This window comes from Schistocerca piceifrons, unplaced genomic scaffold, assembly GCF_021461385.2.
Source record: "Schistocerca piceifrons isolate TAMUIC-IGC-003096 unplaced genomic scaffold, iqSchPice1.1 HiC_scaffold_446, whole genome shotgun sequence".
Lineage (NCBI taxonomy): Eukaryota > Metazoa > Arthropoda > Insecta > Orthoptera > Acrididae > Schistocerca > Schistocerca piceifrons.
Window position 1 is genome coordinate 1 of NW_025728674.1, and position 19681 is coordinate 19681.

The following is a 19681-nucleotide window of genomic DNA, read 5'->3' on the forward strand; positions in this document are numbered from 1 at the left end:
TTCGTAGCAGTGCAAAGTTCCAACAAAAAGAAATTGAAAATAAACGACTGTAATAAACATAAGATACGATATTAATGGCCTCAGCTCGAAGAAGAATGTGCCAAGGAAGATTTCCAAAGAGTCTCTGGAGATAACAAAACAGTACGAACCGACAGATACGTTCTGAAATACGTCAGGGCTTATTGTTTTGTTGCATTGTACGGCTGCAGATTTGTAAACAAAAATTTCTCTTTCGTCGCTAGAAGAGATGGATGCTTTGGCGACCCTCCTGTGTCCTGCGTCCCTGTTTTCGCACCTTTCCACGGCACGGCGCTGCCCTACCCGCCGCAAACGGCGTCTCGGACACGCCCGTTAGGCCCACGGCCGTCTCGCAGATGTTTGTCGTGCTTGTACTGTCATATGGGCCACGACCCGAGCGGCAACGAGCGGCAGTCGAGCAAAGTCGGGACAAGTCGGGACGGGGACAGGGATAGGAATGGTGCGAATGCACTGCGAACTACGCAGACACCTGGTGTGAGGCGAGGCGAGGCGAGGAAGCCCACATCGCTACCAGTGGCGCCCTCCAGCACGACACTGCCACACCCCGCACAGGCCCTCCGCTGGACACCAGGGACAAGATGCGCCCTCCGCTAGTGTCGAAGGCTGCACGCGCCCAGCGAATGACAGGACGTGCAACGAGCAGCAGTGCGTCTCACACACGCGGCGGTGCGCCCGCTAATTCGGCCGTCGCTCCGCTGGGACGCCGGGCGCGCCCCCCGCGCCGTCCTCGAGGAGCCGGCTGTTGCGGAAGGAAGTGCTTTCGTCAAATGCGGCGGAAAACTAACATTTTGTGTATTGGGAGAGAAGCCGAACGCGTATTCTGCCGTGCTCCTACATTACATGAGTGCCAACGGCCATACCATGATGATTGCACCGGTTCTCGTCCGATCACCGAAGTTAAGCATCATTGGGCCCGGTTAGTACTTGGCTGGCTGCCCGCCTGGCAACACCTCGGTGCCGAGCGAGCAGTACTTCCGTGTGCGACTTGGTCGGCGGCGCCTCGTGTGCCGTCTGTCTTCTGCCTCGCGGCTACATTTCATCAAGTCCGTAAGTAATGGAAAGTTTCTATGATGCTAGTGAAGAGCGTGAAAATAACGTACAATGTGAATTCGATAGTTCCGTCGGAAAACCGTCAGCTTTCGAAATTCATCGCTGGATACTCGAGGAATTGTGTTTATCGACCGATGACGTTCTTGGTGTTCAGTTTGACACTTTTATTAATTCTGTGTTTTTGAAGTTGAAAACTCCGGAATTATGTGATACTGTTGTCAATGTTAATAATGGCGTCCGTAAATTTAGACATCTAGACGGTCGCATTAGTAATGTGAATATTTCTCATGGTGGGTTTGGCCTTCGAAATGTTCGTGTGTTTAACTTGCCTTTTGAAATTCGGAATGACACGATATCTCGTCATTTGCGGCCGTACGGGACCGTGCTATCTGTTACTAAAGAAAAGTGGTCCTCCGCCTATGTTTTTCAAGTTGAAAATGGCGTGAGGAGTGTTAAGATGGTCGTACGACAGCATATTCCGTCCTTTTTGCTAGTTAACGGTCATCGTGCTTTCATAACATATAGTGGTCAACCTCAGACGTGCTCTTTTTGTGGTGCTGTCGGTCATTACCGACAAAACTGCCCTAAACGTAGGCCGCCTGTTCAGTTGCCACGTGTGGATGTGTTAGGTGGGCCTAGTTTTGCCTCTGTTGCTGCGACGAGTTTAGGTTCCGCCCCCCCCGCACGTGTGCAGCTCGCAGCCGTCCCCCCTGTGCCGACCGCCGCTGACGCCATGGATACGTCTGTTCCCGATAGTGACTTTGTTTCTGTACCTCCTGTTGAGCCCTCTTTGGTCGCGGATGCGACACCTGTACCTATTACTAAAAAACCGATAGTGGACGATGTTTCACCGAAATCCGTGCCGCTGTCGGCCGTTGTTCCGCATCCTGTCCCGGTTGCGGAACCCGATAAATCGGCGGTTGTTCCAACTCCCGTCCCCGACAGTGTCTCTGTTGCCGGTGATGTTGTTGTTGACAGTGAGGCTTTTACTGCGCCTAAACCCCGTAGAGACCGGAATGTTGCTCGGGCTTCTGGCACACCGCGTTTGCGTAGTGCCAGTAGTTCTGCTTCTTTCGATACGCGTGGTGTTTCGGCCAAAAATCGGAGTCCGTCTCCGGTGGCGCGTTCTCCTGCCCCCCCTCACGCTCAGTCGGTTGGTCAACCGACCTCCCGACAGCCGGCTGCGCGCTCCGGGGCCGATCTCGGCCAGCGCCCGTCTCAGGGAGGGGGCGGCAGGCGGCAGGCGAAAAAGCAGACATCTTCCCGCACCCAGCCAGAGGGTGCTGTTGTAACTGCCACGCAGCAACGTGATATCACGGTTCAACACCTAAAAACATTCTTGAGTCAACCGTTTTTCGCTGCCGATTCCGACATGGCGGTAGATCCGCCTGTGTCTGTGACGCCCCCACCCTTACCAACAAAACGAAAGGCCGAAGATTCGCACCATCGTCGTGCCCCCCCTTCCACCCACGATTTGGTGCCGGCCTTATCTTCTGATGTCGTAATGCCCGCTGTGGAGCATTCCATCGCGGGGGATCCCGTCACAGTTTCCGGGACCCCACCGCCTCCGCCCCCCCCTCCTAGTCAATCACGGGCATGGTTGGAGGATGTTGAGGCAGGTGATTCCCATTAGTGCGACTCTTTGTATGTCCTTCCCCCTCCGCGCACGTTGGTATGTTTTATTGTGTTTTACGCGTTTTCATGTTTTTCTGTTCTTGTTTTTTCCCTGTGTTTTACGTATATATGTTTCCCGATTGTAGCCAGTGGAACATTTTAACGGTAAATCTTAATAAGCTGCGAAATCCGCAGAAAGCAATGCTTCTTAAAGATTTTTTGTATGATAATCACTGTCACGTCGCCTTTTTACAGGAGGTGACTTGTGAAGCGCTTTTATATTTGAACGATTTTACTGATTTTATTGTGATTGACAATGTTGCGCCTGATTCTGATACGGGCACTGCAATTTTAGTACGTTCTGGCTTACCTGTTTCTAATGTTGACATTTTACCGACCGGTCGTGCTGTTGCCTGTACCATTTTTGGCATTTTGTTTGTGAATGTGTACGCTCCGTCGGGAAATGTTAAACCGGCCAGGGCTGAATTTTATGGTAGGGATTTATGTCAGCTTTTATCTAGGAATGTCGATACTTTAATCGTCGGGGGTGATTTTAATTGTGTTTTAGACGACAGAGATCAGGAGCCGCGTCCGAACCAATGCCACGAACTGGGTGCTTTGGTCACTAGTTTTCATTTGCTCGACACGTGGCGTGTTTTACACCCCGATTTTACTTATTTCACATATTTTTACGGTGCGGGGCGTAGCCGTCTCGATCGCATTTATGTGTCTAGGCAGTTGTCTGCCCGTATTTGTACTGCTGACGTGACTCCTGTCATATTTTCCGACCACTCCAGCTATTCCTGTCGTCTTTTATTACCTCGTTTGTGTGTTCCTCGTCGTACTAATTTGTGGAAGTTTAATTGTAGTTTACTTAATGACGACCATTTTGTGACTAGTTTTAACCGTATGTGGCAGAGGTTGGTGCGAACTCGCGGCGGTCATAGCAGCACCATTGAGTGGTGGGTTGCGATCGCTAAGCCGGCGATTCGCAACTTTTTAATCGATTATAGCCGTGAGGCGGCACGCTGGCGTCGGGCGACGGCTCGCTTCCGCCAGGATTGTTTACGCGATTTGGCGTTGCGAGTGACGTCACGGCCCGATTTGTTGCCCACTCTGAAGCGATTTCAAGCTCAGCTTTTAATTGACATGCGTGCCGCTAGTGATGGGGTGACCGTCCGCAGTCAGCCTGCAGGTTTTGTTGCTGGGGAACCTCTGTCCATTTATCATTTAAATCGGGAACGCAAACGCCGCGAACGTTTGCGCATTACTGTTTGGCAGTTGCGGAACGGCGGTCGGACTTCTGTACAGTCGGACATTGAAAACGATATCTTCGAACATTTTGCATCGCTTTTCCGTGATGTTGACGTTGATTCCGATACGTTGCGAGATTTCTTGCGGGTTGTTCCACATGTTTTAACTCGCCCGGACAGGCATCTTTTAAATGACGCCTATACGTCCGATGAAGTTTTCGACGCCGTTCGGCGGAGTCCCAAAGGGAAGTCTCCGGGTCCCGATGGGATTCCTGCGGAATTTTATTCGAAATTTTTTCCCCTTTTAAGTGAGATTTTAGTGGATTTAGCGAACGATATTCGCAATGGTGTGACTGTACCAACTGCCTTTGTGGAGGGGGTTGTGACGCTTGTTCCCAAATCCCGTGCTGTACCTCATATCGATGCTGTCCGTCCGATTACTTTATTAAATGCTGACTACAAGATCGTTACGCGCTGCGTCGCTCAGCGACTTAAAAACGTCTTGCCGACCGTACTTAGTGATCAGCAAACATGTGCGGTCCGAGATCGGAATATCTTTGACGCTATCCTTGCTTACAGAGACTGTATAGGATATGTGAAAAGTGCTCGGCTCCGGACAGCGGCGATTTTATTAGTTGACTTTAAAAATGCCTTTGACCGCATTAGTCATTTTTATTTGCGTCGGGTTATGGTACGCATGGGGTTTGGTTATATATTTACCCGATTCGTGACGCATTTGTTGCAACCTGCTACTTCCCGTATATGTGTCAATGGTCGTCTCACTCCTGCTTTCCGTGTGGGTCGTTCCGTGCGGCAGGGGTGTCCACTTTCCATGGCGCTTTTTGCCATTGCGCTGGATCCCCTCCTCCGTTCTATCAGTCAGGACTGTCGCGGCATTCAGATGGGGACTACCAGATTGGTTTGTCGCGCATATGCTGATGACCTTGGCGTATTTATTGAACATATCGACGACGTTGACAGGTTGCATGTTGTTTTGCACAACTTTGGAAAGGCTACGGGGGCGGTTATCAATCCCCGGAAAACTGTGCTTTTGCCGCTCACCGCCCGCGCACGTACCCTACATAGGGACTGGTTTTGTGTCCAGCTGCAGCCTACCGTTCTTGGGATACTTCTATCTTCGAACCCACAGCAGATGGCAGCCTTGAATTGGCGGCCTACGCTGTATCGGATTCGTGCGGTTGCCAGGATCTATGCGGTCCGGAATGTGGCCCTTCGGGATAAGGTGCATTTGATAAATGTCAATATCTTGGCGCGAGCATGGTACCTTGCGCAGGTTCTCCCGGTCCCCAAGCAGTTGGGGCGCGCCATCCAACAGGCGGTTTACTGGTTTTTATGGAGGGGGGAGATTTTTAAGGTATCGCATGCTGTCTGCACCTTGGACCTGTCCGATGGCGGTTTAGGACTAGTTGATTTTTCCGCCAAATGTGCGGCCCTTTTTTGGAAGCGAACTACTGCTGTTATTCAGAAAGCTCCTTGCGGTCCCACTGCGTTTGTTTTTAATCGTTACCGTCCTCTTTCTGAAGTGGCCCCTGTTTCTGTGTCGCACATCCCGTTCTACCTTTCTTATGTGCGCCGCTACTTTCTTGATAATAGTTACCTGGCGCTCTGTGACATCTCCGTCCACACGGTTAGCGCTGTCTGCACGGCTTTCCGCGGACCTCCCGTTCGCTGCAAGTGGGAGTATCGGTTGCCACGCTGCAACTGGGTGGCAGTGTGGAAAAACCTCGCCAATGACGTTCTCCCGGCTTCCGTCCACGCGGTGTGGTACAAGGTGGTGCATCGCACCATCCCTACCAACTCCAAACTTTATTCTATAAATCTCATCCCGTCTGGTGAGTGTGACGTGTGTACTGCCGACGACACTATTGAACACCGCTTTGCGTGTGACCGCTTCCGCCGTGTTTGGGAAGTCGCCAGGGACATGATTCGTTTGATTCAGAGGGTGGACACTCGCACTGTTACAGTGGATGCTGTCTTAATTCCGCAGTGTGTCGTTTACCCCACCACGAAGCGAAATGCCACGGTGTGGATCTTTGGCCACACGGTGTTTGCTCTCTTCTCCCTCAAGTTGTCTACCGATCTGGGCTTTCTCACCTATCTATGGACCCAACATCTTCAGATTCAGGCATCGCCACACTATCGGCGAAATTTTGCTAATTTTTTGCAGGCCGCACTGGCGCATGCTTTTGCACGGCTTTCCGTACCTGCGTAGCATCGACGTTTTATTTTCTCTTATCTCTTCACTTGCCTTTGAGCGACACGGTATGAATATGCGTTACTGCGACTTTTTCAAATTTTCTGGAACGACATTTGACGTCCCTTGATCACCGAACGAAATCAGAAGTCTTTTCGTTTTTTCTGGGCGTTCTTGCCATATTTTCTGTTTTGCCCTGTGCGTCAGTTTTCTTAATTTCATTATTCGTTTTTTCCCAGTTTGTGGCGTGACGGGAATTTTGTTGCTGTTTCAGTTCTCAGTCGTAGTGGTGACTGTTTTGCGTTTTTCTCTGTTTTTCTCATTATTTTCATTTCACTTATTGTAAAAAAAAAATAAAAAAAAAAAAAGGTGCTGTTGGCTCCCTTCTTTTTTTTTTGTTATTATGTCGCTACCCCTGGCAGCCCAATAAAAAAAGAAAGGTGCTGTTGGATCCCTTACATTTTCTCCTTTTTGCATCGCTACCCCTGCCAGCCCTCTTTTCATACTACCTTTCCGTTGTGACAAAGATGCTTCCTTCAGCAATTTAAACGTGCCAAGAAATCCTTGACAATAACGAAACACTACGAATCGACAGATGTGATCTGAAATAAGCCCGGGCCTCCTACTGTTTCGTAGCAGTGCAAAGTTCCAACAAAAAGAAATTGAAAATAAACGACTGTAATAAACATAAGATACGATATTAATGGCCTCAGCTCGAAGAAGAATGTGCCAAGGAAGATTTCCAAAGAGTCTCTGGAGATAACAAAACAGTACGAACCGACAGATACGTTCTGAAATACGTCAGGGCTTATTGTTTTGTTGCATTGTACGGCTGCAGATTTGTAAACAAAAATTTCTCTTTCGTCGCTAGAAGAGATGGATGCTTTGGCGACCCTCCTGTGTCCTGCGTCCCTGTTTTCGCACCTTTCCACGGCACGGCGCTGCCCTACCCGCCGCAAACGGCGTCTCGGACACGCCCGTTAGGCCCACGGCCGTCTCGCAGATGTTTGTCGTGCTTGTACTGTCATATGGGCCACGACCCGAGCGGCAGCGAGCGGCAGTCGAGCAAAGTCGGGACAAGTCGGGACGGGGACAGGGATAGGAATGGTGCGAATGCACTGCGAACTACGCAGACACCTGGTGTGAGGCGAGGCGAGGCGAGGAAGCCCACATCGCTACCAGTGGCGCCCTCCAGCACGACACTGCCACACCCCGCACAGGCCCTCCGCTGGACACCAGGGACAAGATGCGCCCTCCGCTAGTGTCGAAGGCTGCACGCGCCCAGCGAATGACAGGACGTGCAACGAGCAGCAGTGCGTCTCACACACGCGGCGGTGCGCCCGCTAATTCGGCCGTCGCTCCGCTGGGACGCCGGGCGCGCCCCCCGCGCCGTCCTCGAGGAGCCGGCTGTTGCGGAAGGAAGTGCTTTCGTCAAATGCGGCGGAAAACTAACATTTTGTGTATTGGGAGAGAAGCCGAACGCGTATTCTGCCGTGCTCCTACATTACATGAGTGCCAACGGCCATACCATGATGATTGCACCGGTTCTCGTCCGATCACCGAAGTTAAGCATCATTGGGCCCGGTTAGTACTTGGCTGGCTGCCCGCCTGGCAACACCTCGGTGCCGAGCGAGCAGTACTTCCGTGTGCGACTTGGTCGGCGGCGCCTCGTGTGCCGTCTGTCTTCTGCCTCGCGGCTACATTTCATCAAGTCCGTAAGTAATGGAAAGTTTCTATGATGCTAGTGAAGAGCGTGAAAATAACGTACAATGTGAATTCGATAGTTCCGTCGGAAAACCGTCAGCTTTCGAAATTCATCGCTGGATACTCGAGGAATTGTGTTTATCGACCGATGACGTTCTTGGTGTTCAGTTTGACACTTTTATTAATTCTGTGTTTTTGAAGTTGAAAACTCCGGAATTATGTGATACTGTTGTCAATGTTAATAATGGCGTCCGTAAATTTAGACATCTAGACGGTCGCATTAGTAATGTGAATATTTCTCATGGTGGGTTTGGCCTTCGAAATGTTCGTGTGTTTAACTTGCCTTTTGAAATTCGGAATGACACGATATCTCGTCATTTGCGGCCGTACGGGACCGTGCTATCTGTTACTAAAGAAAAGTGGTCCTCCGCCTATGTTTTTCAAGTTGAAAATGGCGTGAGGAGTGTTAAGATGGTCGTACGACAGCATATTCCGTCCTTTTTGCTAGTTAACGGTCATCGTGCTTTCATAACATATAGTGGTCAACCTCAGACGTGCTCTTTTTGTGGTGCTGTCGGTCATTACCGACAAAACTGCCCTAAACGTAGGCCGCCTGTTCAGTTGCCACGTGTGGATGTGTTAGGTGGGCCTAGTTTTGCCTCTGTTGCTGCGACGAGTTTAGGTTCCGCCCCCCCCCGCACGTGTGCAGCTCGCAGCCGTCCCCCCTGTGCCGACCGCCGCTGACGCCATGGATACGTCTGTTCCCGATAGTGACTTTGTTTCTGTACCTCCTGTTGAGCCCTCTTTGGTCGCGGATGCGACACCTGTACCTATTACTAAAAAACCGATAGTGGACGATGTTTCACCGAAATCCGTGCCGCTGTCGGCCGTTGTTCCGCATCCTGTCCCGGTTGCGGAACCCGATAAATCGGCGGTTGTTCCAACTCCCGTCCCCGACAGTGTCTCTGTTGCCGGTGATGTTGTTGTTGACAGTGAGGCTTTTACTGCGCCTAAACCCCGTAGAGACCGGAATGTTGCTCGGGCTTCTGGCACACCGCGTTTGCGTAGTGCCAGTAGTTCTGCTTCTTTCGATACGCGTGGTGTTTCGGCCAAAAATCGGAGTCCGTCTCCGGTGGCGCGTTCTCCTGCCCCCCCTCACGCTCAGTCGGTTGGTCAACCGACCTCCCGACAGCCGGCTGCGCGCTCCGGGGCCGATCTCGGCCAGCGCCCGTCTCAGGGAGGGGGCGGCAGGCGGCAGGCGAAAAAGCAGACATCTTCCCGCACCCAGCCAGAGGGTGCTGTTGTAACTGCCACGCAGCAACGTGATATCACGGTTCAACACCTAAAAACATTCTTGAGTCAACCGTTTTTCGCTGCCGATTCCGACATGGCGGTAGATCCGCCTGTGTCTGTGACGCCCCCACCCTTACCAACAAAACGAAAGGCCGAAGATTCGCACCATCGTCGTGCCCCCCCTTCCACCCACGATTTGGTGCCGGCCTTATCTTCTGATGTCGTAATGCCCGCTGTGGAGCATTCCATCGCGGGGGATCCCGTCACAGTTTCCGGGACCCCACCGCCTCCGCCCCCCCCTCCTAGTCAATCACGGGCATGGTCGGAGGATGTTGAGGCAGGTGATTCCCATTAGTGCGACTCTTTGTATGTCCTTCCCCCTCCGCGCACGTTGGTATGTTTTATTGTGTTTTACGCGTTTTCATGTTTTTCTGTTCTTGTTTTTTCCCTGTGTTTTACGTATATATGTTTCCCGATTGTAGCCAGTGGAACATTTTAACGGTAAATCTTAATAAGCTGCGAAATCCGCAGAAAGCAATGCTTCTTAAAGATTTTTTGTATGATAATCACTGTCACGTCGCCTTTTTACAGGAGGTGACTTGTGAAGCGCTTTTATATTTGAACGATTTTACTGATTTTATTGTGATTGACAATGTTGCGCCTGATTCTGATACGGGCACTGCAATTTTAGTACGTTCTGGCTTACCTGTTTCTAATGTTGACATTTTACCGACCGGTCGTGCTGTTGCCTGTACCATTTTTGGCATTTTGTTTGTGAATGTGTACGCTCCGTCGGGAAATGTTAAACCGGCCAGGGCTGAATTTTATGGTAGGGATTTATGTCAGCTTTTATCTAGGAATGTCGATACTTTAATCGTCGGGGGTGATTTTAATTGTGTTTTAGACGACAGAGATCAGGAGCCGCGTCCGAACCAATGCCACGAACTGGGTGCTTTGGTCACTAGTTTTCATTTGCTCGACACGTGGCGTGTTTTACACCCCGATTTTACTTATTTCACATATTTTTACGGTGCGGGGCGTAGCCGTCTCGATCGCATTTATGTGTCTAGGCAGTTGTCTGCCCGTATTTGTACTGCTGACGTGTCTCCTGTCATATTTTCCGACCACTCCAGCTATTCCTGTCGTCTTTTATTACCTCGTTTGTGTGTTCCTCGTCGTACTAATTTGTGGAAGTTTAATTGTAGTTTACTTAATGACGACCATTTTGTGACTAGTTTTAACCGTATGTGGCAGAGGTTGGTGCGAACTCGCGGCGGTCATAGCAGCACCATTGAGTGGTGGGTTGCGATCGCTAAGCCGGCGATTCGCAACTTTTTAATCGATTATAGCCGTGAGGCGGCACGCTGGCGTCGGGCGACGGCTCGCTTCCGCCAGGATTGTTTACGCGATTTGGCGTTGCGAGTGACGTCACGGCCCGATTTGTTGCCCACTCTGAAGCGATTTCAAGCTCAGCTTTTAATTGACATGCGTGCCGCTAGTGATGGGGTGACCGTCCGCAGTCAGCCTGCAGGTTTTGTTGCTGGGGAACCTCTGTCCATTTATCATTTAAATCGGGAACGCAAACGCCGCGAACGTTTGCGCATTACTGTTTGGCAGTTGCGGAACGGCGGTCGGACTTCTGTACAGTCGGACATTGAAAACGATATCTTCGAACATTTTGCATCGCTTTTCCGTGATGTTGACGTTGATTCCGATACGTTGCGAGATTTCTTGCGGGTTGTTCCACATGTTTTAACTCGCCCGGACAGGCATCTTTTAAATGACGCCTATACGTCCGATGAAGTTTTCGACGCCGTTCGGCGGAGTCCCAAAGGGAAGTCTCCGGGTCCCGATGGGATTCCTGCGGAATTTTATTCGAAATTTTTTCCCCTTTTAAGTGAGATTTTAGTGGATTTAGCGAACGATATTCGCAATGGTGTGACTGTACCAACTGCCTTTGTGGAGGGGGTTGTGACGCTTGTTCCCAAATCCCGTGCTGTACCTCATATCGATGCTGTCCGTCCGATTACTTTATTAAATGCTGACTACAAGATCGTTACGCGCTGCGTCGCTCAGCGACTTAAAAACGTCTTGCCGACCGTACTTAGTGATCAGCAAACATGTGCGGTCCGAGATCGGAATATCTTTGACGCTATCCTTGCTTACAGAGACTGTATAGGATATGTGAAAAGTGCTCGGCTCCGGACAGCGGCGATTTTATTAGTTGACTTTAAAAATGCCTTTGACCGCATTAGTCATTTTTATTTGCGTCGGGTTATGGTACGCATGGGGTTTGGTTATATATTTACCCGATTCGTGACGCATTTGTTGCAACCTGCTACTTCCCGTATATGTGTCAATGGTCGTCTCACTCCTGCTTTCCGTGTGGGTCGTTCCGTGCGGCAGGGGTGTCCACTTTCCATGGCGCTTTTTGCCATTGCGCTGGATCCCCTCCTCCGTTCTATCAGTCAGGACTGTCGCGGCATTCAGATGGGGACTACCAGATTGGTTTGTCGCGCATATGCTGATGACCTTGGCGTATTTATTGAACATATCGACGACGTTGACAGGTTGCATGTTGTTTTGCACAACTTTGGAAAGGCTACGGGGGCGGTTATCAATCCCCGGAAAACTGTGCTTTTGCCGCTCACCGCCCGCGCACGTACCCTACATAGGGACTGGTTTTGTGTCCAGCTGCAGCCTACCGTTCTTGGGATACTTCTATCTTCGAACCCACAGCAGATGGCAGCCTTGAATTGGCGGCCTACGCTGTATCGGATTCGTGCGGTTGCCAGGATCTATGCGGTCCGGAATGTGGCCCTTCGGGATAAGGTGCATTTGATAAATGTCAATATCTTGGCGCGAGCATGGTACCTTGCGCAGGTTCTCCCGGTCCCCAAGCAGTTGGGGCGCGCCATCCAACAGGCGGTTTACTGGTTTTTATGGAGGGGGGAGATTTTTAAGGTATCGCATGCTGTCTGCACCTTGGACCTGTCCGATGGCGGTTTAGGACTAGTTGATTTTTCCGCCAAATGTGCGGCCCTTTTTTGGAAGCGAACTACTGCTGTTATTCAGAAAGCTCCTTGCGGTCCCACTGCGTTTGTTTTTAATCGTTACCGTCCTCTTTCTGAAGTGGCCCCTGTTTCTGTGTCGCACATCCCGTTCTACCTTTCTTATGTGCGCCGCTACTTTCTTGATAATAGTTACCTGGCGCTCTGTGACATCTCCGTCCACACGGTTAGCGCTGTCTGCACGGCTTTCCGCGGACCTCCCGTTCGCTGCAAGTGGGAGTATCGGTTGCCACGCTGCAACTGGGTGGCAGTGTGGAAAAACCTCGCCAATGACGTTCTCCCGGCTTCCGTCCACGCGGTGTGGTACAAGGTGGTGCATCGCACCATCCCTACCAACTCCAAACTTTATTCTATAAATCTCATCCCGTCTGGTGAGTGTGACGTGTGTACTGCCGACGACACTATTGAACACCGCTTTGCGTGTGACCGCTTCCGCCGTGTTTGGGAAGTCGCCAGGGACATGATTCGTTTGATTCAGAGGGTGGACACTCGCACTGTTACAGTGGATGCTGTCTTAATTCCGCAGTGTGTCGTTTACCCCACCACGAAGCGAAATGCCACGGTGTGGATCTTTGGCCACACGGTGTTTGCTCTCTTCTCCCTCAAGTTGTCTACCGATCTGGGCTTTCTCACCTATCTATGGACCCAACATCTTCAGATTCAGGCATCGCCACACTATCGGCGAAATTTTGCTAATTTTTTGCAGGCCGCACTGGCGCATGCTTTTGCACGGCTTTCCGTACCTGCGTAGCATCGACGTTTTATTTTCTCTTATCTCTTCACTTGCCTTTGAGCGACACGGTATGAATATGCGTTACTGCGACTTTTTCAAATTTTCTGGAACGACATTTGACGTCCCTTGATCACCGAACGAAATCAGAAGTCTTTTCGTTTTTTCTGGGCGTTCTTGCCATATTTTCTGTTTTGCCCTGTGCGTCAGTTTTCTTAATTTCATTATTCGTTTTTTCCCAGTTTGTGGCGTGACGGGAATTTTGTTGCTGTTTCAGTTCTCAGTCGTAGTGGTGACTGTTTTGCGTTTTTCTCTGTTTTTCTCATTATTTTCATTTCACTTATTGTAAAAAAAAAATAAAAAAAAAAAAAGGTGCTGTTGGCTCCCTTCTTTTTTTTTTGTTATTATGTCGCTACCCCTGGCAGCCCAATAAAAAAAGAAAGGTGCTGTTGGATCCCTTACATTTTCTCCTTTTTGCATCGCTACCCCTGCCAGCCCTCTTTTCATACTACCTTTCCGTTGTGACAAAGATGCTTCCTTCAGCAATTTAAACGTGCCAAGAAATCCTTGACAATAACGAAACACTACGAATCGACAGATGTGATCTGAAATAAGCCCGGGCCTCCTACTGTTTCGTAGCAGTGCAAAGTTCCAACAAAAAGAAATTGAAAATAAACGACTGTAATAAACATAAGATACGATATTAATGGCCTCAGCTCGAAGAAGAATGTGCCAAGGAAGATTTCCAAAGAGTCTCTGGAGATAACAAAACAGTACGAACCGACAGATACGTTCTGAAATACGTCAGGGCTTATTGTTTTGTTGCATTGTACGGCTGCAGATTTGTAAACAAAAATTTCTCTTTCGTCGCTAGAAGAGATGGATGCTTTGGCGACCCTCCTGTGTCCTGCGTCCCTGTTTTCGCACCTTTCCACGGCACGGCGCTGCCCTACCCGCCGCAAACGGCGTCTCGGACACGCCCGTTAGGCCCACGGCCGTCTCGCAGATGTTTGTCGTGCTTGTACTGTCATATGGGCCACGACCCGAGCGGCAGCGAGCGGCAGTCGAGCAAAGTCGGGACAAGTCGGGACGGGGACAGGGATAGGAATGGTGCGAATGCACTGCGAACTACGCAGACACCTGGTGTGAGGCGAGGCGAGGCGAGGAAGCCCACATCGCTACCAGTGGCGCCCTCCAGCACGACACTGCCACACCCCGCACAGGCCCTCCGCTGGACACCAGGGACAAGATGCGCCCTCCGCTAGTGTCGAAGGCTGCACGCGCCCAGCGAATGACAGGACGTGCAACGAGCAGCAGTGCGTCTCACACACGCGGCGGTGCGCCCGCTAATTCGGCCGTCGCTCCGCTGGGACGCCGGGCGCGCCCCCCGCGCCGTCCTCGAGGAGCCGGCTGTTGCGGAAGGAAGTGCTTTCGTCAAATGCGGCGGAAAACTAACATTTTGTGTATTGGGAGAGAAGCCGAACGCGTATTCTGCCGTGCTCCTACATTACATGAGTGCCAACGGCCATACCATGATGATTGCACCGGTTCTCGTCCGATCACCGAAGTTAAGCATCATTGGGCCCGGTTAGTACTTGGCTGGCTGCCCGCCTGGCAACACCTCGGTGCCGAGCGAGCAGTACTTCCGTGTGCGACTTGGTCGGCGGCGCCTCGTGTGCCGTCTGTCTTCTGCCTCGCGGCTACATTTCATCAAGTCCGTAAGTAATGGAAAGTTTCTATGATGCTAGTGAAGAGCGTGAAAATAACGTACAATGTGAATTCGATAGTTCCGTCGGAAAACCGTCAGCTTTCGAAATTCATCGCTGGATACTCGAGGAATTGTGTTTATCGACCGATGACGTTCTTGGTGTTCAGTTTGACACTTTTATTAATTCTGTGTTTTTGAAGTTGAAAACTCCGGAATTATGTGATACTGTTGTCAATGTTAATAATGGCGTCCGTAAATTTAGACATCTAGACGGTCGCATTAGTAATGTGAATATTTCTCATGGTGGGTTTGGCCTTCGAAATGTTCGTGTGTTTAACTTGCCTTTTGAAATTCGGAATGACACGATATCTCGTCATTTGCGGCCGTACGGGACCGTGCTATCTGTTACTAAAGAAAAGTGGTCCTCCGCCTATGTTTTTCAAGTTGAAAATGGCGTGAGGAGTGTTAAGATGGTCGTACGACAGCATATTCCGTCCTTTTTGCTAGTTAACGGTCATCGTGCTTTCATAACATATAGTGGTCAACCTCAGACGTGCTCTTTTTGTGGTGCTGTCGGTCATTACCGACAAAACTGCCCTAAACGTAGGCCGCCTGTTCAGTTGCCACGTGTGGATGTGTTAGGTGGGCCTAGTTTTGCCTCTGTTGCTGCGACGAGTTTAGGTTCCGCCCCCCCCCCGCACGTGTGCAGCTCGCAGCCGTCCCCCCTGTGCCGACCGCCGCTGACGCCATGGATACGTCTGTTCCCGATAGTGACTTTGTTTCTGTACCTCCTGTTGAGCCCTCTTTGGTCGCGGATGCGACACCTGTACCTATTACTAAAAAACCGATAGTGGACGATGTTTCACCGAAATCCGTGCCGCTGTCGGCCGTTGTTCCGCATCCTGTCCCGGTTGCGGAACCCGATAAATCGGCGGTTGTTCCAACTCCCGTCCCCGACAGTGTCTCTGTTGCCGGTGATGTTGTTGTTGACAGTGAGGCTTTTACTGCGCCTAAACCCCGTAGAGACCGGAATGTTGCTCGGGCTTCTGGCACACCGCGTTTGCGTAGTGCCAGTAGTTCTGCTTCTTTCGATACGCGTGGTGTTTCGGCCAAAAATCGGAGTCCGTCTCCGGTGGCGCGTTCTCCTGCCCCCCCTCACGCTCAGTCGGTTGGTCAACCGACCTCCCGACAGCCGGCTGCGCGCTCCGGGGCCGATCTCGGCCAGCGCCCGTCTCAGGGAGGGGGCGGCAGGCGGCAGGCGAAAAAGCAGACATCTTCCCGCACCCAGCCAGAGGGTGCTGTTGTAACTGCCACGCAGCAACGTGATATCACGGTTCAACACCTAAAAACATTCTTGAGTCAACCGTTTTTCGCTGCCGATTCCGACATGGCGGTAGATCCGCCTGTGTCTGTGACGCCCCCACCCTTACCAACAAAACGAAAGGCCGAAGATTCGCACCATCGTCGTGCCCCCCCTTCCACCCACGATTTGGTGCCGGCCTTATCTTCTGATGTCGTAATGCCCGCTGTGGAGCATTCCATCGCGGGGGATCCCGTCACAGTTTCCGGGACCCCACCGCCTCCGCCCCCCCCTCCTAGTCAATCACGGGCATGGTCGGAGGATGTTGAGGCAGGTGATTCCCATTAGTGCGACTCTTTGTATGTCCTTCCCCCTCCGCGCACGTTGGTATGTTTTATTGTGTTTTACGCGTTTTCATGTTTTTCTGTTCTTGTTTTTTCCCTGTGTTTTACGTATATATGTTTCCCGATTGTAGCCAGTGGAACATTTTAACGGTAAATCTTAATAAGCTGCGAAATCCGCAGAAAGCAATGCTTCTTAAAGATTTTTTGTATGATAATCACTGTCACGTCGCCTTTTTACAGGAGGTGACTTGTGAAGCGCTTTTATATTTGAACGATTTTACTGATTTTATTGTGATTGACAATGTTGCGCCTGATTCTGATACGGGCACTGCAATTTTAGTACGTTCTGGCTTACCTGTTTCTAATGTTGACATTTTACCGACCGGTCGTGCTGTTGCCTGTACCATTTTTGGCATTTTGTTTGTGAATGTGTACGCTCCGTCGGGAAATGTTAAACCGGCCAGGGCTGAATTTTATGGTAGGGATTTATGTCAGCTTTTATCTAGGAATGTCGATACTTTAATCGTCGGGGGTGATTTTAATTGTGTTTTAGACGACAGAGATCAGGAGCCGCGTCCGAACCAATGCCACGAACTGGGTGCTTTGGTCACTAGTTTTCATTTGCTCGACACGTGGCGTGTTTTACACCCCGATTTTACTTATTTCACATATTTTTACGGTGCGGGGCGTAGCCGTCTCGATCGCATTTATGTGTCTAGGCAGTTGTCTGCCCGTATTTGTACTGCTGACGTGTCTCCTGTCATATTTTCCGACCACTCCAGCTATTCCTGTCGTCTTTTATTACCTCGTTTGTGTGTTCCTCGTCGTACTAATTTGTGGAAGTTTAATTGTAGTTTACTTAATGACGACCATTTTGTGACTAGTTTTAACCGTATGTGGCAGAGGTTGGTGCGAACTCGCGGCGGTCATAGCAGCACCATTGAGTGGTGGGTTGCGATCGCTAAGCCGGCGATTCGCAACTTTTTAATCGATTATAGCCGTGAGGCGGCACGCTGGCGTCGGGCGACGGCTCGCTTCCGCCAGGATTGTTTACGCGATTTGGCGTTGCGAGTGACGTCACGGCCCGATTTGTTGCCCACTCTGAAGCGATTTCAAGCTCAGCTTTTAATTGACATGCGTGCCGCTAGTGATGGGGTGACCGTCCGCAGTCAGCCTGCAGGTTTTGTTGCTGGGGAACCTCTGTCCATTTATCATTTAAATCGGGAACGCAAACGCCGCGAACGTTTGCGCATTACTGTTTGGCAGTTGCGGAACGGCGGTCGGACTTCTGTACAGTCGGACATTGAAAACGATATCTTCGAACATTTTGCATCGCTTTTCCGTGATGTTGACGTTGATTCCGATACGTTGCGAGATTTCTTGCGGGTTGTTCCACATGTTTTAACTCGCCCGGACAGGCATCTTTTAAATGACGCCTATACGTCCGATGAAGTTTTCGACGCCGTTCGGCGGAGTCCCAAAGGGAAGTCTCCGGGTCCCGATGGGATTCCTGCGGAATTTTATTCGAAATTTTTTCCCCTTTTAAGTGAGATTTTAGTGGATTTAGCGAACGATATTCGCAATGGTGTGACTGTACCAACTGCCTTTGTGGAGGGGGTTGTGACGCTTGTTCCCAAATCCCGTGCTGTACCTCATATCGATGCTGTCCGTCCGATTACTTTATTAAATGCTGACTACAAGATCGTTACGCGCTGCGTCGCTCAGCGACTTAAAAACGTCTTGCCGACCGTACTTAGTGATCAGCAAACATGTGCGGTCCGAGATCGGAATATCTTTGACGCTATCCTTGCTTACAGAGACTGTATAGGATATGTGAAAAGTGCTCGGCTCCGGACAGCGGCGATTTTATTAGTTGACTTTAAAAATGCCTTTGACCGCATTAGTCATTTTTATTTGCGTCGGGTTATGGTACGCATGGGGTTTGGTTATATATTTACCCGATTCGTGACGCATTTGTTGCAACCTGCTACTTCCCGTATATGTGTCAATGGTCGTCTCACTCCTGCTTTCCGTGTGGGTCGTTCCGTGCGGCAGGGGTGTCCACTTTCCATGGCGCTTTTTGCCATTGCGCTGGATCCCCTCCTCCGTTCTATCAGTCAGGACTGTCGCGGCATTCAGATGGGGACTACCAGATTGGTTTGTCGCGCATATGCTGATGACCTTGGCGTATTTATTGAACATATCGACGACGTTGACAGGTTGCATGTTGTTTTGCACAACTTTGGAAAGGCTACGGGGGCGGTTATCAATCCCCGGAAAACTGTGCTTTTGCCGCTCACCGCCCGCGCACGTACCCTACATAGGGACTGGTTTTGTGTCCAGCTGCAGCCTACCGTTCTTGGGATACTTCTATCTTCGAACCCACAGCAGATGGCAGCCTTGAATTGGCGGCCTACGCTGTATCGGATTCGTGCGGTTGCCAGGATCTATGCGGTCCGGAATGTGGCCCTTCGGGATAAGGTGCATTTGATAAATGTCAATATCTTGGCGCGAGCATGGTACCTTGCGCAGGTTCTCCCGGTCCCCAAGCAGTTGGGGCGCGCCATCCAACAGGCGGTTTACTGGTTTTTATGGAGGGGGGAGATTTTTAAGGTATCGCATGCTGTCTGCACCTTGGACCTGTCCGATGGCGGTTTAGGACTAGTTGATTTTTCCGCCAAATGTGCGGCCCTTTTTTGGAAGCGAACTACTGCTGTTATTCAGAAAGCTCCTTGCGGTCCCACTGCGTTTGTTTTTAATCGTTACCGTCCTCTTTCTGAAGTGGCCCCTGTTTCTGTGTCGCACATCCCGTTCTACCTTTCTTATGTGCGCCGCTACTTTCTTGATAATAGTTACCTGGCGCTCTGTGACATCTCCGTCCACACGGTTAGCGCTGTCTGCACGGCTTTCCGCGGACCTCCCGTTCGCTGCAAGTGGGAGTATCGGTTGCCACGCTGCAACTGGGTGGCAGTGTGGAAAAACCTCGCCAATGACGTTCTCCCGGCTTCCGTCCACGCGGTGTGGTACAAGGTGGTGCATCGCACCATCCCTACCAACTCCAAACTTTATTCTATAAATCTCATCCCGTCTGGTGAGTGTGACGTGTGTACTGCCGACGACACTATTGAACACCGCTTTGCGTGTGACCGCTTCCGCCGTGTTTGGGAAGTCGCCAGGGACATGATTCGTTTGATTCAGAGGGTGGACACTCGCACTGTTACAGTGGATGCTGTCTTAATTCCGCAGTGTGTCGTTTACCCCACCACGAAGCGAAATGCCACGGTGTGGATCTTTGGCCACACGGTGTTTGCTCTCTTCTCCCTCAAGTTGTCTACCGATCTGGGCTTTCTCACCTATCTA

General features: G+C 50.7%; 3 pseudogenes; all 3 read left to right on the top strand.

The window, feature by feature from the left end:
- Nucleotides 1–885: 885 nt before the first annotated feature.
- LOC124750808 lies at nucleotides 886–1003 on the top strand (annotated as a pseudogene).
- A 6682-nt stretch (nucleotides 1004–7685) lies between these two features.
- LOC124750809 lies at nucleotides 7686–7803 on the top strand (annotated as a pseudogene).
- A 6683-nt stretch (nucleotides 7804–14486) lies between these two features.
- Nucleotides 14487–14604, top strand: LOC124750810 (annotated as a pseudogene).
- The last annotated feature ends 5077 nt before the right edge of the window (nucleotides 14605–19681 follow it).